Genomic DNA, 20,875 nt, shown 5'->3' on the forward strand with positions numbered 1-20,875 from the left:
CTGTGCTAAAGATTGAAGTTATATTAGGTCCCATTTGCTTATATTTGCTTTTATATTCTTTGCTTTGAGAGACAGAGCAAAAATAAATATTGCCACAATTTACATCAAAGAGTGTTCTGCCTATGTTTTCTTCAAGAGGTTTTATGGTATCTGTTCTTACATTTAGGTTTCTAATATATTTTGAGTTTATTTTTTACATGGTATGAGAAAATGTCCTAATTACGTGTTTTTAGAAAGTATTCTAATTTCATTTTCTTTTTTTTACATATGTAGTTGTCCGGTTTTTCCAGCACCACTTATTGAATAGACTGCCTTTTCTCTTTTGTACAGTCTTGCCTCCTTTGCTGTTGATTAATTGACCATAAAAGCATGGGCTTATTTCTGGGCTCTCTATTTTGTTCCATTGATCTATGTGTCTGTATTTGTGCCAGCACTATACACTGCACTGATTTGATTGCTGTAGCTTTGTAGTATAGTCTGAAGTCAGGTAGCCTGATACCTCCAGCTCTGTTCTTTCTCAAGATTATTTAGGCTATTTTGTGTCTTTTGTGTTTCCATACAAATTTTGAAATTATTTGTTCTAGTTCTTTGAAAAATGTCATTGGTGTTTTGGAGGAATTGCACTGAATATGAAGATTGCCTTGGGCTATATAGTCATTTTAACAATATTAATTCTTCCAATCCAGGAATGTTATATTTTTCCATCTGTTTGTGTCATCTTCAACTGCTTTCATCAGTGTCATAGTTTTCTGACTACACATATTTTGCATCATTAGGTAGGTTATTTCTAGGTATTTTATTCTTTTTCTTGCAATTGTAAATGGAATTGTTTCCTTAATTTATCTTTCTGATAATTTGTTCTTAGTGTATAGAAATGCAACATATTTCTGTAATTTAGTATCCTTCAACTTTACCAAGTTCATTGATGAGCTCTGATAGTTTTATGATGGCATCTTTCAGATTTTCTCTGTATAGTATCCTGTCATTTGCAAATAATGACCATTTAATATTTTCCTTTCCAACTTGGATTCCTTTTATTTCTTTTTGCCTGTCTGATTGCTGTGGCTAGGACTTCCAACACTGTGTTGAATAAAAATGGCAAGAATGGGAATCCTTGTCTTGTTTCTTATTTTAGAGGAAATGTTTTCAACTTTTCAACATTGAGAATGATGTTACCTGTGGGCTTATTATATATGATCTTTATTATTTTGAGGAATCTTCCCTCTATATCTATTTTCTAGAGTGTTTTATCATAAATATATGTTGCATTTTGTCACAAGCTTTTTCTGCATCTATTGAGATGATCATATGCTTTACATTCCTCAATTTGTTAATGTGGTATATCACATCAATTGAATATATATATATATATATATATATATATATATATATATATATATATATATTCTTGATCTTGTTTAAAGTGTCATTTAAGTCTAGTGTTTCCTTATTGATTTTCTGTATGGAAGATCTGTCCATTGATGTAAGTGGGGTGTTGCAGTACCCTACTATTGTTGTGTTACTGTGAGTTTCACCCTTTATGTCTGTAATATTTGCTTTATGTATTTATCTGTTCCTATGTTGGGTACATATATATTTATAATTGTTATATCTTCTTCTTCGATTGATCCCTTAATCATTATGTAATATCCTTCTTTGTCTCTTATAACAGTCTTTTTTTTAAAGACTATTTTGTCTGATATAAATATTTTTACACCAGTTTTCCTTTGATTTCCATTTGCACAGAATACCTTTCTCCATCTCCTCCCTTTCAGTCTGCGTGTGTCTTTAGGTCTGAAGTAATTGTATTATAGGCAGCATATAAACAGGTCTTGTTTCTATATCCATTCAGCCACTCTATATCTTTTGTTTGGCTCATTAGTCCACTTACGTAAAAAGGAATTGTTGATATTTATATTCTTGTTGCTATTTTATAAATTGTTTTTGGTTCCTTTTGTAATTCTTTTTTATTATTTTCTTCTTTTGTTCTCTTTCCTTGAGGTTTGATGACTGTCTTTAGTGTTATATCTAGACCTCCTTCTCTTTTTTTGTGTGTGTAACTATTACAGATTTTTGGTTTGTGGTTACCATGAGGTTTATATATATCTATATCCATATTCTCTATATCGATATACCAATATCCATATATATATGTACATCATTGCTTTAAGTTGCTGATCTTTTAATTTCAAATGCATTTTAACATTCCTACATTTGTACTCTCATCCCCTCATGACTACTCTTTTCACCATCATATTATATATCTAAATGTTTTATGTATCCCTAAACTTCTTATTATTGATAAAGATAATTGTACTGCTTTTGTCTTTTTTCATATTTATAACCCTTTATTAATCCAGTATATATATATATATATATATATTTTTTTTTTTAGTTTCTGCTTTATAAAAAAGTGACTCAGTTATACATATACATATGTTCCCATATTGCTTCCCCCTTGCATCTCCCTCACTCCCACCCTCTCTATCCCACTGCTCTAGGTGGTCACAAACCACCGAGCTGATCTCCCTGTGCTATGTGGCTGCTTCCCACTAGCTGTCTATTTTATGTGTGGTAGTGTATATATGTCCATGCCAATCTCTCACTTCGTCACAGCTTACCTTTCCCCCTCCCCATATCCTCAAGTCCATTCTCTAGTAAGTCTGTGTCTTTATTCCCATCTTACCCCTAGGTTCCGCATGATTTTTTTTTTCCCTTAGATTCCATATATATGTGTTAGCATACAGTATTTGTCCTTCTCTTTCTGACTTACTTCACTCTGTATGACACACTCTAGGTCCATCGACCTCACTACAAATTACTCAGTGTCATTTCTTTTCATGGCTGAGTAATATTCCATTGTATATATGTGCCATATCTTCTTTATCCATTTATCCTATGATGGACACTTAGGTTGCTTCCATGTCCTGGCTATTGTAACCAGAGCTGCAATGAACATTTTGGTACATGACTATTTTTGAATTATGGTTTTCTCAGGGTATATGCCCAGAAATAGGATTGTTCAGTCATATCATAGTTCTATTTTTAGCTATTTTAAGGAACATCCAGACTGTTCTCCATAGTGGCTGTAACAATTTACATTCCCACCAACAGTGCGAGAAAGTTCCCTTTTCTCCACACCCTCTCCAGCATTTATTGTTTCTAGATTTTTTGAGGATGGCTATTCTGACTGGTGTGAGATGATATCTCATTGTAGTTTTGATTTGCATTTCTATAATGATTAATGATGCTGAGCATTCTTTCATGTGTTTGTTGGCAATCTGTATATCTTCTTTGGAGAAATATCTATTTAGATCTTCTGCCCATTTTGGATTGGGTTGTTTGTTTTTTTGTTATTGAGCTGCATGGGCTGCTTGTAAATTTTGGAGATCAATCCTTGGTCAGTTGCTTCATTTGCAAATATTTTCTCCCATTCTGAGGATTGTCTTTTGGTCTTGTTTATGGTTTCCTTTGCTGTGCAAAAGTGTTTAAGTTTCATTAGGTCCCATTTATTTATTTCCATTCCTCTAGATGGTGAGTCAAAAAGGATCTTGCTGTGATTTATGTCATAGAGTGTTCTGCCTATGTTTTCCTCTAAGAGTTTGATAGTTTCTGGCATTACATTTAGGTCTTTAATCCATTTTGAGCTTGTTTTTGTGTATGGTGTTAGGGAGTGTCCTAATCTCATACTTTTACATGTACCTGTCCAGTTTCCCAAGCACCACTTATTGAAGAGGCTGTCCTTTCTCCATTGTACATTCCTGCCTCCTTTATCAAAGATAAGTTGACCATATGTGCGTGGGTTTATCTCTGGGCTTTCTATCCTGTTCCATTGATCTATCTTTATCTTTTTGTGCCAGTACCATACTGTCCTGATTACTGTAGCTTTGTAATATAGTCTGAAGTCAGGGAGCCTGATTCCTTCAGCTCCATTTTTCATTCTCAAGATTGCTTTGCCTACTTGGGGTCTTTTGTGTTTCCATACAAATTGTAGAATGTTTTGTTCTAGTTCTGTGAAAAATGCCAGTGGCAGTTTGATAGGGATTGCATTGAATCTGTAGATTGCTTTGGGTAGTAGAGTCATTTTCACAATGTTGATTCTTCCAATCCAAGAACATGGTATATCTCTCCATCTATTTGTATCATCTTTAATTTCTTTCATCGGTGTCATAATTTTCTGCATACAGGTCTTTTGTCTCCTTAGGTAGGTTTATTCCTAGATATTTTATTCTTTGTGTTGCAATGGTAAATGGGAGTGTTTTCTTGATTTCACTTTCAGATTTTTCATCATTAGTGTATAGAAATGCCAGAGATTTCTGTGCATTAATTTTGTATCCTGCTACTTTACCAAATTCATTGATTAGCTCTAGTAGTTTTCTGGTAGCATCTGTAGGATTCTCTATGTATAATATCATGTCATCTGCAAACAGTGACAGCTTTACTTCTTCTTTTCCAATTTGGATTCATTTTATTTCGTTTTCTTCTCTGATTGCTGTGGCTAAAACTTCCAAAACTATGTTGAATAAGAGTGGTGAGAGTGGGCAACCTTGTCTTGTTCCTTATCTTAGTGGAAATGGTTTCAGTTTTTCACCATTGAGGACGATGTTGGCTGTGGGTTTGCCGTATATGACCTTTATTATTTTGAAGAAAGTTCCCTCTATGTCTACTTTCTGCAGGGTTTTTTTTTATCATAAACGGGTGATGAATATTGTCTAAGCTTTGTCTGCATCTATTGAGATGATCATATGTTTTTTCTCCTTCAATTTGTTAATATGGTGTATCACATTGATTGATTTGCATATATTGAGGAATCCTTGCATTCCTGGAATAAACCCCACTTGATCATGGTGTATGATCCTTTTAATGTGCTGTTGGATTGTTTGCTAGTATTCTGTTGAGGATTTTTGCATCTATGTTCATCACTGATATTGGCCTGTTGTTTTCTTTCTTTGTGACATCCTTGTCTGGTTTCGGTATCAGGATGATGGTGGCTTTGTAGAATGAGTTTGGGAGTGTTCCTTCCTCTGCTATATTTTGGAAGAGTTTGAGAAGGATAGGTGTTAGCTCTTCTCTAAATATTTGATAGAATTAGCCTGTGAAGCCATCTGGTCCTGGGCTTTTATTTGTTGGAGGATTTTTAAACACAATTTCAATTTCAGTGCTTGTGATTTTTCTGTTCATATTTTCTATTTCTTCCTGATTCAGTCTTGGCAGGTTGTGCATTTCTAAGAATTTGTCCATTTCTTCCAGGTTGTCCATTTTATTGGCATAGCATTGCTTGTACTAATCTCTCATGATCTTCTGTATTTCTGCAGTGTCAGTTGTTATTTCTCCTTTTTCATTTCTAATTCTAACGATTTGAGTCTTCTCCGTTTTTTTCTTGATGAATCTGGGTAATGGTTTATCAATTGTGTTTATCTTCTCAAAGAACCAGCTTTTATTACCCTTGACTTTTGTTATTGTTTCCTTTTTTTCTTTTTCATTTATTTCTGATCGATCTTTATGATTTCTTTCCTTTTGCTAACTTTGGGTATTTATTCTTCTTCTTTCTCTAATTGCTTTAAGTGCAAGGTTAGGTTGTTTATTCGAGATGTTTTCTGTTTCTTAAGGTAGGATTGTATTGCTATAAACTTCCCTCTTAGAACTGCTTTTGCTGCATCCTTTAGCTTTTGTGTTGTCCTCTCTCCATTGTCATTTCTTTCTAGGTATTTTTTGATTTCCTCTTTGATTCTTCAGTGATCAATTCATTATTAAGTAGTGTACTGTATAGCCTCCATATGTATGTATGTTCTACAGATCTTTTCCTGTAATTGATATCTAGTCTTATAGCATTGTGGTCAGAAAGGATACTTGATACAATTTCAATTTTCCTAAATTTACCAAGGCTTGATTTTTGACCCAAGATATGATATATCTTAGAGAATGTTCAATGAGCACTTGAGAAAAATGTGTATTCTGTTTTCTTTGGTTAGAATGTCCTATAAATATAAATTAAGCCCATCTTCTTTAATGTGTCATTTAAAACTTGTGTTTCCTTATTTATTTTCATTTGGGATGATCTGTCCATCCCTGAAAGTGGGGTTTTAAAGTCCCCTACTATCAATGTGTTACTGTCAATTTCCCTTTTTATAGCTGTTAGGATGTGCCTTATGTATTGAGGTGCTCCTATGTTGGGTGCATAAATATTTACAATTGTTATATCTTCTTCTTGGATCGATCTCTTGATCACTATGTAGTGTACTTTTTTGACTCTTGTAATAGTCTTTATTTTAAAGTCTATTTTGTCTGATATGAGAATTGCTACTCCAGGTTTCTTTTGGTTTCTATGTGCATGGAATATCTTTTTCCATCCCCTCACTTTCTGTCTGTATGTGTCCCTAGGTCTGAAGTCGGTTTCTTGTAGATAGCATATATATATAGGCCTTGTTTTTTTGTTGTTGTTGTTGTTGTTTGTTTGTTTCCATATGTGAGCCTCTCACTATTGAGGCCTCTCCTGTTGTGGAGCACAGGGTTTGGACGTGCAGGCTCAGTGGCCATGTCTCACGGGCATAGCCACTCTGCGGCATGTGGGATATTCCCAGACCAGAGCACGAACCCGTGTCCCGTGCATTGGCAGGCAGACTCTCAACCACTTCGCAACCAGGGAAGCCCTGGGTCTTGTTTTCGTATCCATTCATCGAGTCTGTGTCTTTTGGTGGGAGCATTTAATCCATTTACATTTAAGGTAATTATCAATATGTATGTTCCTATTCCCGTTTGCTTAATTGTTTTGGGTTTTTTATTGTAGGTCTTTTCCTTCTCTTCTGTTTCTTGCCTCAAGAAGTTCCTTTAGCATTTGTTGTAAAGCTGGTTTGGTGGTGCTGAACTCTCTCAGCTTTTGCATGTCTGTAAAGATTTTAATTTCTCCTTCACATCTTAAAGAGATCCTTGCTGGGTTGAATTATCTTGGTTGTAGGTTTTTCTCCTTCATCACTTTAAATATGTCCTGCCAGTCCCTTCTGACTTGCAGAGTTTCTGCTGAAAGATCAGCTGTTAACCTTATGGGGATTCCCTTGTGTGTTATTTGTTGTTTTCCCTTGCTGCTTTTAATATGTTTTCTCTGTATTTAATTTTTGACTGTTTGATTAATATATGTTTTGGCATGTTTCTCCTTGGATTTATCCTGTATGGGACTCTCTGTGCTTCCTGGACTTGATTAACTATTTCCTTTCCCATATTAGGGAAGTTTTCAACTATAATCTCTTCAAATATTTTGTCAGTCCCTTTCTTTTTTTCTTCTTCTTCTGGGACTGCTATAATTCGAATGTTGGTGTTTTTAATGTTGTCCCAGGGGTCTCTGAGAGTGTCCTCAGTTCTTTTCATTCTTTTATCTTTATTCTGCTCTGCAGTAGTTATTTCCATTATTTTAACTTCCAGGTCAGTTATCCGTTCTTCTGCCTCAGTTATTCTGCTATTGATCCCTTCTAGAGTATTTTTAATTTCATTTATTGTGTTGTTCTTCATTGCTTGTTTCCTCTTTAGTTCTTTTAGGTCCTTGTTAAATGTTTCTTGCATTTTCTCTATTCTATTTCCAAGATTTTGGATCATCTTCACTATCATTATTCTGAATTATTTTTCAAGTAGACTGCCTATTTTCTCTTCATTTGTTAGTTCTGGTAGGTTTTTATCCTGCTCTTTCAACTGCTGTGTGTTTTTCTGTCCTCTCATTTTGCTTATCTTACTGTGTATGTGGTCTCCTTTTTCCAGGCTGCTGGTTCACAGTTCCTCTTGTTTTTGGTGTCTATCCCCAGTGGCTAAAGTTAGTTCAGTGGTTTGTGGAGGCTTCCAGGTGGAGGGGACTAGTGCCCGTGTTGTGGTGGATGAGGCTGGATCTTGTCTTTCTGGTGGGCAGGTCCACGTCTGGTGGTGTGTTTTTTGTGGTGTCTGTGGCCTTATTATGATTTTAGGCAGCCTCTCTGCTAATAGGTGGATTTGTGTTCCTATCTTGCTAGTTGTTTGGCATAGGGTGTCCAGCACTGTATCTTGCTGGTCGTTGGGTGAAGCTTGGTGTTGGTGTTGAGATGGAGATCCCTGTGAGATTTTCGCTGTTTTATATTACATGGAGCTGGGAGCTCTCTTGCAGACCAGTGTCCTGAACTTGGCTCTCCCACCTCAGAAGCACAGCACTGACTCCTTGCTGCAGCATCAAGAGCCTTTCATCCACACGGCTCAGAATAAAAGGGAGAAAAAGTAGAAAGAAAGAAAGAAAGAGGATAAAATAAAGATAAAATAAAATAAAGTTACTAAAATAAAAAATAATTATTAAGAAATAAAGATTTTTTAAGTAAAAAAAAGAAAACGGATGGAGAGAACCTTAGGATAAATGGCGAAAGCAAACTATACAGATAACATCTCACACAGAAGCATACATGTACACACTCACAAAAAGAGGAAAAGGGGAAAAAATAATAAATCTTGCTCTCAAAGTCCACCTCCTCAATTTGGGATGATTCATTGTCTATTCAGGTATTCCGCAGATGCAGGGTACATCAGGTTGACTGTGGAGATTTAATCCACTGCTCCTGAGGCTGCTGGGAGTGGTTTCCCTTTCCCTTCTTTGTTATCACAGCTGCCGGGTTCAGCTTTGGATTTGGCCCCACCTCTGCGTATAGGTCTCCGGAGGGCATCTTTTCTTCGCTCAGACAGAACGGGGTTAAAGGAGCAGCTGGTTCTGGGGCTCTGACTCATTCAGGCCAGGGGGAGGGAGGGGCACAGAGTGCAGGGCGAGCCTGTGGCAGCTGAGGCTGGTGTGACGTTGCAGCAGCGAGCCATGCCATGCGTTCTCCCGGGGAAGTTGTCCCTGGATCCCGGGACCTGGCAGTTTTGGGCTCCACAGACTCCCGGGAGGGAGGGTGTGGATGGTGACCTGTACTTGCACACAGGCTTCTTGGTGGCTGCCTCAGCAGCCTTAGCATCCCATGCCTGTCTCTGGGATCTGCGCTCTTAGCCGCGGCTCACACCTGTCTCTGGAGCTCCTTTAAGCAGTGCTCTTAATCCCCTCTCCTCGCGCACCAGGAAACAAAGAGGGAAGAAAAAGTCTCTTGCCTCTTTGACAGGTTCAGACTTTTCCCTGGACTCCCTCCTAGCTAGCCATGGTGCACTAACCCCTTCAAGCTGTGTTCGTTCCACCAGTCCTCTCCCTGAACTCCGACCAAAGCCTGAGCCTCAGCTCCCAGCCCCCGCCTGCCCTGGCAGGTGAGCAGACGAGCCTCTCGGGCTGGTGAGTGCTGGTCAGCACCGATCCTCTGTGTGGGAATCTCTCCACTTTGCCCTCCGTACCCTTGTTGCTGTACTCTTCTCTTTGGTTCCGAAGCTGCCCCCCTCCACCATCCACAGTCTCCGTCCATGAAGGCACTTCCTAGTGTGTGGAAACCTTTCCTCCTTCACAGCTCCCTCCCGCTCGTGCATGTCCCGTCCCTATTCTTTTGTCTCTGTTTTCTTCTTTATTCTTTTGCCCTATCCAGGTACGTGGGGAGTTTCTTGCCTTTTGGGAGGTCTGAGGTCTTCTGCCAGCGTTCAGTGGGTGTTCTGTAGGAGTTATTCCACGTGTAGATGTATTTCTGATTTATCTTTGGGAAAGAAGGTGATCTCCATGTCTTACTCTTCCACCATCTTTCTAGTTCTACTGCTTTTGTCTTTTAACCTTTCTACTAGTTTTGTAGCATGTATAATTTACTGTATAATTTATATATTATAAATTATAAAAACATGTATAATTTATATATTTTCCTTTACTGATGAAATTCTTCCTTTCACAACTTTCATATTTTTAGCTGTGGCTTTTTATTTTTTGCTTTGATAAGTCCCTTTCGCATTTCTTATAATGTTGTTTGGTGGTGCTGAAGCCTTTTAGCTTTTGCCTATCTGTAATACTTTTGTGTGTGTTTTTTTAAACATCTTTATTGGATTATAATTGCTTTACAATGTTGCATTAGTTTCTGCTGTATAACAAAATGAATCAGCTATATGTATGCATATATCCCCATATCCCCTCCTTCTTGCATCTCCCTGCCACCCTGCCTATCTCACCCCTTTAGTGTGGTCACAAAGCACTGAGCTGATCTCCCTGTGCTATGCAGCTGCTTCCCACTAGTTTTCTATTTTACATTTGGTAGTCTATCTATGTCAGTGCTACTCTCTTACTTTGTCCCAGCTTACCACGCCCCCTCCCTGTGTCCTCAAGTCCATTCTCTATGTCTGCATCTTTACTCCTGTCCTGCTGCTAGGTTCATTGGAACCATTGTTTTTTAGATTCCATACATATATGTTAGGATACAGTATTTGTTTTTCTCTTTCTGACTTCCTTCACTCTGTATGACAGACTCTAGGTCCATCCACCTCACTACCATAACTCAGTTTCATTTATTTTTAGGGCTGAGTAATATTCCATTGTATGTATGTGCCACTGTAATACTTTTTTTTTTTTTCGCTATGTGGGCCTCTCACTGTTGTGGCCTCTCCCGTTGTGGAACACAGGCTCCAAACGTGCAGGCTCAACAGCCTTGGCTCATGGGCTTAGCCGCTCCACGGCATGTGAGATCTTCCTGGACTGGGGCACAAACCCATTTGTCCTGCATCGGCAGGTGGACTCAACCACTGTGCTACCAGGGAAGTCCCTGCTTTTTTTTTTTTTTTTTTTTGTAATACTTTTGATCTCTCTATCATATCTGAATGGGAGCTTTGCCAGGTAGAGTATTCTTGGTTGTACGTTTTTCCCTTTCATCACTCTAAATATATCATTCCACTACCTTCTGACCTGTAGAGTTTCTGCTGAAAAGTCAGCTAATAACCTTATGGGACTTTCCTTATATGTACCTTGTTGCTTTTTTCCTTGCTGTTTTTAACATTATCTCTTTAGCTTTAATTTTTTGTCAATTAAATTACAATGTAATCTTTGGATTAATCCTATTTGATATGCTCTGTGCTTCTTGGACTTGGATGTAAGTTTCTTTTCCCAGGTTATGGAGATTTTCATAAATTATGCCTTCAAATATCTTCTCAGCCCCTCTGTGTCTCTTTTATCTTTCTGGGACCCCTATAATGCCAATATTAACACATTCAACGTTGTTCCAGAGGTCTCTTAAACTGTCTTCATTTCTTTCTGTTCTTTTTTTTTCTTTTCAGCATCAGTGATTTCCATTACTTTATCTTCTAGCTCACTGATCCACTTCTCTGTATCATTTACTTTACTTTTTATTCCTTCTAGTGTATTTTTCATTTCAGTTATTGTATTTTTTCATCTCTTTGTTGTTCTTTACATTTTCTAACTCTGTTAAAATTGTCTAACTTCTCACTCTGTGCATCCATTCTTCTCCTGAGTTCTTTAATCGCCTGTATGATCATTACCCTGAACTCTTTCTTGGGTAGATTGACTATCTCCACTTCAATTAGTTCTTCTTCTGGGGTTTTATCTTGTTCCTTCATTTGGAACATACTTCTCTGTTGCCTCATTTTGCCTAACTTGCCTTATATTTCTATGTATCTGGTAGGTTGGTTACATTTCCTGGCCTTGGAAAAATGACCTTTTGTAGGAGATGTCCTATGCATCACAGAGGCACACTCTCCTCCTGTCAACACAGCTGTATGCACTAGGGGTGTCCCCTGTGTAAGCTGCATGGGTCTTACTATTATGGCAACTTACTACTGTTGTGGTCTGGGCTTGGTTAACCCCTAGTCCAGTTGGATGCCAGGTCCTGCCTTGTGCAGAGGCTGCTAGCCTCTGGTTGAGGCAGCCAGGTCATGTGTCAACTAACTGCAGAAACCTGGGTGGGGCACGCAGGGGGCTGGGGTTACTGCTGACTCACTTTTGGGCAGAATCAGAGTCCAGGAGACTCCTGGGCTTGTGTCCACCCACTGGCAGGTGAAGCCAGATCCTGGGGCTATTGTCAGACCACTGGTGACCAGCGCTGTGTCCTAGGGTCTGGCTACAGGACTCAGGGGTCCAAGAGCTGTGTCAGACCACTGATGAATGGGGCTGGTTCCAGACACAGCTGGCTGAAGTGTCATGGGTGTCCTGAAGATTTTGTTAGCTTGTTATTGGGTAGGGCCAGTGCCAGCCAGTCCCAGAGAAATTATTGACCTGCTGGTAGGTGGGTTGGGTCCATTGGCTGTGGGACTATGTTTGTACTGTACTGGTGTCTACCTGCTGCTGGATGAGCCTGGTCCTAAGGCTAGACCAGACTGTCTGGTAAGTGGGGCCAGGGTCCAGCAGGTGCCAGACCAGATGCTGGCCTGTTGATCAGTGGGCTGGTTCCACAGGCTATGGGGCTGTGGTTGTCCTGTGATTGGTGTCCATTTGCTGGTGGGTCAGGCTGGTCCCAGACTAGAGCAGGCCCACTGGTGAACAGGGCCAGGGATTCTTGGGCTGGTATCTTCCCACTAGTGGGTGGATCTGGGTGTTGGGGTCTCTGACTGCAGGGACCGAGGGGTCCTGAATCTAGTGTCTGTGCACTAGTGTGTGGGATCAAGTTATGTGCCCTCTTGTGGGCAGGGTCATGTCCAGGGGAAGCTGTGGGCTCAAGAGGTTCTTAAGGCAGTCTTTCTGCTGGTGAGTGGGGCTGTTTCATCTCCAAGTTGGTTGCTTAGCCTGAGACATCCCAGTACTGGTGCCTAAAGTTTATTGGGTGGGGGCAGAGCTGGGTCCTGTGGCTAACAAGTCAGAGGGAGTATTTCAAAATGGTGCTTGCCAGCAGCAGTGTCCACATGTTACAATGAGCTCCCAAAAGTGACTTCTGCCAGTGTCTATGTCACCAGGGTGAGCTGCAGTTTCCTTCTGCTTCTCCTGAAGACTCTCCAGATCAGTAGGTAAGTCCAAACCAAGCTCCCTTCAAATTGCTGATTCTGCCCTGGTTCCTGGAGCATGTGAGATTTTGTATGTATCCTTTAAGATTGGAATCTTTGCTTTCCCCAGCCCTCTGGTACTCCTGAAAATAAGCCCCACTGGCCTTCAAAGTCACAACTTCTCAGGGCTTATCTTCCTGGTGCAGGAACCCTGGGCTGGGGAGCCTGATGTGTGTCTCAGACTCCTTGCTTCTTTGGCAGAACCTCTACAATTATAATTATTCTCCTGTTTTTGTGTCCCCCACCTGGGGGTATGGAATTTGACTATATCACCACTCCTCCACTTCTTCCAGTAATATTTATATTGAAAAGAAAAATCTACATATAAGTGGACCTGTGCAGTTCAAAACCATGATGCTCAGAAGTCAACTGTATTTCCTTTCTCTTAGGAGAAATGCCTGGGAAGTAAGGTTCTCTCTCTCTTACAATATGTGCTTTTGGTGGCAACCTTGAAAATGATTGAAGACTAAGTGAATACACAGAATGAGGCATTGCTGAGACAAATTCACAGAGAAACAGAGTTAGAGTCCTGACTATATGAGGTCTGAAGATTCTCCACTTCTAGATGTGTTACATAATTATGTAATATTCCTCACAACTTAAGCCCATTTTAAATAAGTTTGTATAACTTGTATTTAAAAATCTTTCTGGAGGTTCAGAGAAAGTATGCTGGTTGATAAAATGTATATTATATCAGAAAGATTTTTTAATACAAGTTACAGAACCTGATATAATAATACAGTATTTTGTTTCTAAGAGTTTATCTCCAACTTTACAGAGCACAAAGAGATGTTTGATTAAATGCAAACACATTTTATCAACCAACATAATTTCTCTGAACCTTCAGGCTTTTACCAGCCTTTTACAGTTTATTATTTCCTTCCCACCAAATCATATCCATTGCCCCTGATATTTAAAATTCTTCATTTATGGGAAAAATTTCCATACCAATGTATTAATCCCACTTTGGATATTCTAAAAATACCAGAATATACTCATATTCCAAAAGACAATTCTTTCACAATTACATATAGCTGTCAGCAGTTATGTATTTATTTATCAGTGTTTTTAATCTGTGCTGGTGTTTCCTCTTCCACTACATTATAAGCTCCAGTGAAAAGTTAGGCTTGAGGTTTCCTTTTCATTTCCCATGGCACCTAACACCAGACTCTAAGTGCAAGGGTTTTTTAATCAATTTCTCCTGATGATAGATGATATAAAACATTCCTCTAGTTACCTAGGTGAATTGGTTATGAAGTTCTTTGGTTTTCTGCTTCATAGTTTCAATTCACTCATTATCATAAAATCTGAATGAAACAGGTGTGACTGTTTGTCATAAATTTATGTCTCAATTCAATTTTATATCACATGTATTTTTGCTGTTATAACTCCAATTCCTGCTCAGGCTGGTCCAGTTTCATTTTTGTGTCCTTGGGACTGATGTCTCTCCTGAAAGACAGTTCAGCTTTGCTATCCAATTTGAGACCATCATCTTCTGACATAATGCTGTCCTATGAAAGCTCACCTTGTCCCTTTGGGGCCACATCCTGTTAATCATCACCAACCTAATAACAGTGATGTTAATACTGCAGCTGTAATACTCTCATCTCCCTCTGCAGGTCTTCTGGGCCGCTCAGATGGCTAATGTTTTGTTAAAACTTTTTTACTTATTATGTGTGACAGAGCCTGATTAGCCTCTGAATTACTCCATGCCTATTTTTAGTCTGCCATGCTTCTATCCTTCACAGACAGTTTAATCCCAAAGTATTAATTTGTCTCTATATAATGCTGACTTGTCTTTCTACAGGTATCCTAAATCTTCCTGTTTTCACTCAAGGTCCATCCACACTGCTTTAACTTGTATTCCTTGCTCACTCCTTTCAATGAGTCACCTCTCTCAGGAGGGAGACAACTCCTTGTTTGGAAGCCATGAGAAATATTAAGGCCCATCACTAAACTATTCTCAACGCATCCAAGAAAATATGTGAGATTTTAAATATCTGTAATCAACAAGGACACTATAATCATCTAACCTTACCATTCTGTAAGAGACTTGAGATGATTTTTCTGTACTTTAATGCTCATAAATCATGTTGTAGAGGAAAACTAACATACCTGCAGCCAACTGAAACCAAAGCAAGATCGTTTGAAATGAACAGCCTTTGGAATAAACTGACAATAACAAAGAAACAAAATGAGTGGTCCAAATACTCAGTGCTGTGTGTGGAAAGAAAGAAAACAGAGGGACATGGTGGTTATAGAGCTAGTAGAAAGCATCAACAGAGAGTTCAGACCAGTGTATGCTTCGAATAAGAGCTAGGATACTGAAAAGAAACAAACAGTGACGAATGTAATCAGGATGGGGAGAACATTATAAGATAGCAATTTGAGAATATAATTAAAATGTCATGAGCTTGGTTTGAGAAAGAAAATGAAAGAAGATAACCAGTTGAATAGAGGCGTAGAGTAAAAGTTACATATGTTTTTCAGTTGCACTGAATTTCAATTTGAGAGTGTGAATATATTCTAACAGGACAGAGACATTGGAAGGATAGGAGAATTGTAGGTTGAAGTCAAAATCAGTTAGACATAGATATTGTACATCCAAATAATTCAGATACTATTATGAAGCCCCATGGAATCTTCTCTATCCAAGGCTTGATCCAAAAGTGTATGGAAGTCTATATATAAAAAGTGCCTACTAAGAAGACATACAAATGGGCAAGAGGTACATGGAAAGCTTCTCAACATCACTAATTATTAAAGAAATGCAAATCAAGATTACAATGAGGTATCACTTCACACTGGTTAGAATGGGTATCATCAGAAAATCTACAAACAACAAACCCTGGAGAGGGTGTGGAAAAAAGGGAATGCTCTTGCACTGTTGGTGGGAATGTAAATTGATACAGACACTATGGAAAACAGTATGGAGGTTCCTTAAAATTAAAAATAGAATTACCATATGACCCAGCAATCCCACTACTGGGCATATACCCAGAGAAAACCATAATTCAAAAAGAAACATGCACTCCAATATTCATTGCAGCACTGTTTACAATAGCCAGGTCATGGTAGCCACCTAAATGCCCATCGACAGACAAATGGATAAAGAAGATGTGATACATGTATACAATGAAATATTACTCAGCCACAAAGAGGAACAAAACTGGTTCATTTTTAGATATGGATGGACCTAGAGACTGTCATACAGAGTGGGAAGTAAGTCAGAAAGAGAAAAACAAATATCGTATATTAACACATATATGTGGAATCTAGAAAAATGTTACACGTGAACTGGTTTGTATGGCAGAAATAGAGACACAAATGTAGAGAACAAATGTATGTACACCAAGGGGGGAAAATGGGTGGTGGGTAGTGGGATGAATTGGGAGATTGGGATTGACATATATATATACCAATATGTATAAAATAGATAACTAATAAGAATCTGCTGTATATAAAATTAATAATAAAATAAAATTCAGAAAAAAGAAAGTTTATCAGCAATGTATTAGCATAAAAAAACACTTAAAAATTTGATCACATCAAAAGATGCTTTTTAATTTCTATTTTTCAGAAACAAACTTAATAAGCTTAAAAAATAAAATTAAAAAAATTAATTTTTAAAGAAAAATTTTAAAAAAATAAGTGCATACTATCTCTTTACCAGCATTTGTAGATTTAATTTCATGAGTTTTTCAATCAATTCCGTTCTGTAAAACTTTCTTTATTATTTTCATTCTGACTAATAACCTAATTTCTCCATTACTTATCCATTTCCACTTACTACTTCATCCTGATTCTAGATATAACCTTGATATGCCTGGCCTCATTTCTGTCACCTGATGACTGGATACCTTTATGTACACACCTCAGGGAAGTCTTCACCTTGACTCTTCTTGGTTTCTGGGATCTCCAGCCCCTCATTCTATGAGCTGCTTCTGAGGATAGCCTTCCATCCTTTCTGAAATACATACACAGACAGGATTTGACGTGCAATAGACAATACTTGGTGAGTATAAAATGTCATTTCTATTCTAGAATCAGGACCAGAAACAAACCTCTTAGTTCCCTATTCATCTTTGCACACCCACAATCTCTGCAGTGACTGGCATGGAGTACATACTCAACGTATTTACTTCAGAATTTGGTTTGTTTAATAAATATCACAATTATAATTGTGGTGATGGCTTCACAGGTGCATACATATACATCAGAACTCATTGAAGTGTACCCTTTCTGTGCAATTCATCATGTATCAATTATTCCTCAATAAAACAGTTAAATATATGTATTGATCACCTGCTATGTGGCATGAACTTTACAATGAGTTTTGCAAGCATATAATGATGAAAAGACATATTTCCTGTGCTAAAGGATCATACAGTTGAGGAATATTGATAATGGCAGGAGGATAAAGTCACACATTTGGCTTGGATGAGTCTGGGAAGGATTCACAGAACTAAGACTTAAAATAAATAGAAAATTTCCAAGTGGTCCGATAGCTGGAGAGCATTTCAAACCAGGCAGAGAGACTTGTGTAAAATCACTGAGATATGAGAATGCTAGGTGTTTTCAATATGGGTAGCATATAAAGAATGAAAGATGACCAGTTCAAACTAGTAAATAATACTATAAATTATAGGACATTGATCTTGAGAGTCCAGACAAACATAAAGCAGTGGAACTGAAGTTCCTTTTTTTGGATGTGATATTGTTAATAATTTCTGTAACTTAATCCTTAATTATTTCCATGTAAATTCCATGCATCTTTTATACTTGTCCAAATAGTTAATTATATTCATCATTTTATGCTACAGGGTAGATTTTGGCATAGATTGTCATCTCTATTTGACAGAAAATGAAACTGAGGGTCAAATGAAATGACTTGATCAGAGTAACAAAATTAATCAGAGGTAAGAATGAAACCTTATCCTATTGACCGTTTTTCCTGTGTCATGTTCAGCCTCAGCTCAAAAACACTGAAGCATTCCAAGAATCCAGGGTCTCTTGTTTTTTGCTCTTCAAAGAATTATGATTAACTTTTTACTCTTTCCAAAATCTCTAGCTATAACAGAAAAAGAGAGAGAGGAGTATTTTAATAAAAAAATGATTTTTACAATCACACATCTACTGGAGTATGATAAGCTCCATAATTAGCATGATGCACAGCACACTTATGGGGCCTCTCAACAGTTTCATCACACTATCTCTTGAAACACTCTTGTAACACATGAAGATAATATGAAATATGAAAGTTGTTTGGGTTTCTACTTAGTGTTTGTTGTATTGCTCCTGATAAATTATCCTGTAAGTTGCATTCAACCAAGGAGATGACTGAAGAATCATGATGCAGTGATATAAGGAAGTGGACACTTGGAGAAGTAAGTCTAGGAGAGTTTAATTCAGCCTTGGCCAATGCAGTCTTGATTAAACTTCCTGTTATTTAATCCTCCTATCTTTACTCTTCCATATTAGTAAAATGGGTGATTCTGTTCAATCATCATCAATTCTACATTTATCTTCGTCATTTGTTTTGTATCCTAACTTTTAAAAGCCTTGACTGATTTTGCACTTAATCTAAAGAATTCCAAGGAAAGGGTAGATTTCACTTGTGCTCATTCCCCAAATGCCTCACAATTCTATCTTTCACCATCATTTGTTCACCTATTGATGAATGTGCCATCAAGTTCCTGAGCCATCTAGGAAAATCATCCAGTGCCATTCCATCGCTTCCTACCCGATTTAGTCTTAAACTTTGGGGTTCTACATATGAATAATGTTTTTATTCTTTTTTTTTTTTATCATGAGTAGGTATTGAATTTTGTCAAATGCTGTTTCTATCTCTGTTGATATGATTATATGAGCTTTCTACTTTAGTATGTTGATGTGGTGAACTACACTGATTTTTAAATGTTGGACCATATTTGCATACTAGGGGAAAATATAACATGGTTGTGGAATATAAATTTTTTTATATGTTGTTGCATGTGATTTGGTAGTATATTTTTGAGGATATTTGTGTCTATGTTCATGAGAAATATTGGTCTGTAGTTTTCCTTTCTTCTACTATATTTATCTAGCTTAGGTATTAGAGTATTAATGACCTCATAGAATGAGTTAGGAAGTGTTCCTCTGATTTTATTTTTTTTAATGAGAAATGGAATATTTCCTGACATATCAGTAAACAAAGGATGTCAGTCATCAGCGATTGCAGCCACTGCCAACAGTGAGCTGGTGAGCCCTGAGGAAATTCAGGAAGGAAAGAATATCTGCCATCTAGCAGCCATCAGGGTGCAGCCACTCCCTATGGTGAACCCTGAGGAAACTCAGGATGTGAAAACACAGGATACTAGCCCCAGATCGTTGAGGTTCATATCAAAGGAATGATTTCAGTGAGCCCAGACTCTTGCATCTTCCTATACACAGAAAATCACTAAATTCCTTAACTTGGGATATCTGGTTTTCTTTCATTAACAATAATGTTTTGATATTCTCAACTACCTGTGCTTTGTCTCAAAACTCCTATAAATCCTAGCTATCCCCTCGCCTCCTTGGAGCAGTTCTCTCAGGGTTACTTGAGATGCTGTCTCTCAGGCTTGAAGTCCTAAAAATTCCTGCAAAATAAACAAAATTCTCAACTTTTAGGTTGTGCACATTTCTTTGGTCAACAAGAAGTTGAAAATTGGTATCATTTCTTCCTTAAACATTGATATAATTCTTCCACAAAATCATCTAGGTCTGGAGCTTTCCTTTTGAACATTTACTAAGTAATTGATCCAGTTTCTTTGACAGATATAGATCTATACAAATGATCTCTTCCTCCTTATGTAAGTTTTGATAATTTTTGTTTTCAAGTAAAATTTCCTCTAAGTCATCAAATATGTGAACATAAATAGTTTTTCATAGCATTCCTTATTTTTCTTTTAATACTCAAGAGATCAGTAGTGATGTTTCCTCTTTAATTTCTGATTCTGATAATTTATATCTTCTCTCATATTTTGCCTTCTTTAGCCAGGATAGAGGTTTACAATGACCTAGTTTTGAGCATTGTTGCTTTTATCTATGGTTTCCACCTTTTAAATGTCCTTGATTTCTCCTCTAATTTTTATTTCTTTTCTTCTGCTTACTATATGCTTAAATTGTTCTTCTTTCTCTATTTACCTATGGTGGAATCTTATACTACTGATTTTAGATCTTTCTTATCTTCTAATATGTGCTTCTAGTGCCATAAATTTTCCTTTAAATGCTATTTCACTATACCCCCAAACTTTGATAAGTTGTATTTTTATTTAGTTCAACTATTTTAAAAATTTTGTTGTCTTCTTCTTTGACTCATATATTATTTAGAAATGTATGTTTAATCTCTAAATACTTGGGGATTTTCCATCTATCTTTCTATTATTTTAATAGAAATAGATTAATTTCAATTAAATTAATTTAATAGTTTAATTCTGTTGTGGTCTGGCAACATATCTTGTATTCTTTCTCTTATTTCAAATTTGTTAAGTGTAGTTTATGAGTGAATGTTCCATATCAGCTTAAGAAGAATTTTTATTTTGCTATTTCACATAGGAATACTGCATTCTATAAATGATAATCTCATCAAGTTGATTGATGATGCAGTTTGAGTTAACAATACTCTTAGTTATAGACTAAGGATAGACATTGTCTGTTTGATCAATCAAAAACTGAAAGAGGGATGTTGAAGTTTTTAGCTTTATAGGTGCACTTTAAAACTTTTTTCCTTTACAATGTTATCATTTCTTGCCTCATGTTATTTCAACACTGTTGTTGGGTGCGTACACATTAAGAATGTTTATATTTTCTCAGTAAGCTGACTTTTTCATTATGCAATGGATGTCTTTATCTCTAATAATTTTCCTTGTTCTGAAGTTTTCTTTGTCTGAAATTAATATAACTATACCAGTTTTATTTTGATTAGTTTTAGCAGGGTGTATCTTTCTGCATTGTTTGTTTTAACTTACCTGAG

Source organism: Phocoena sinus, chromosome 14 (genome assembly GCF_008692025.1).
Source record: "Phocoena sinus isolate mPhoSin1 chromosome 14, mPhoSin1.pri, whole genome shotgun sequence".
NCBI classification, from domain to species: Eukaryota; Metazoa; Chordata; class Mammalia; order Artiodactyla; family Phocoenidae; genus Phocoena; species Phocoena sinus.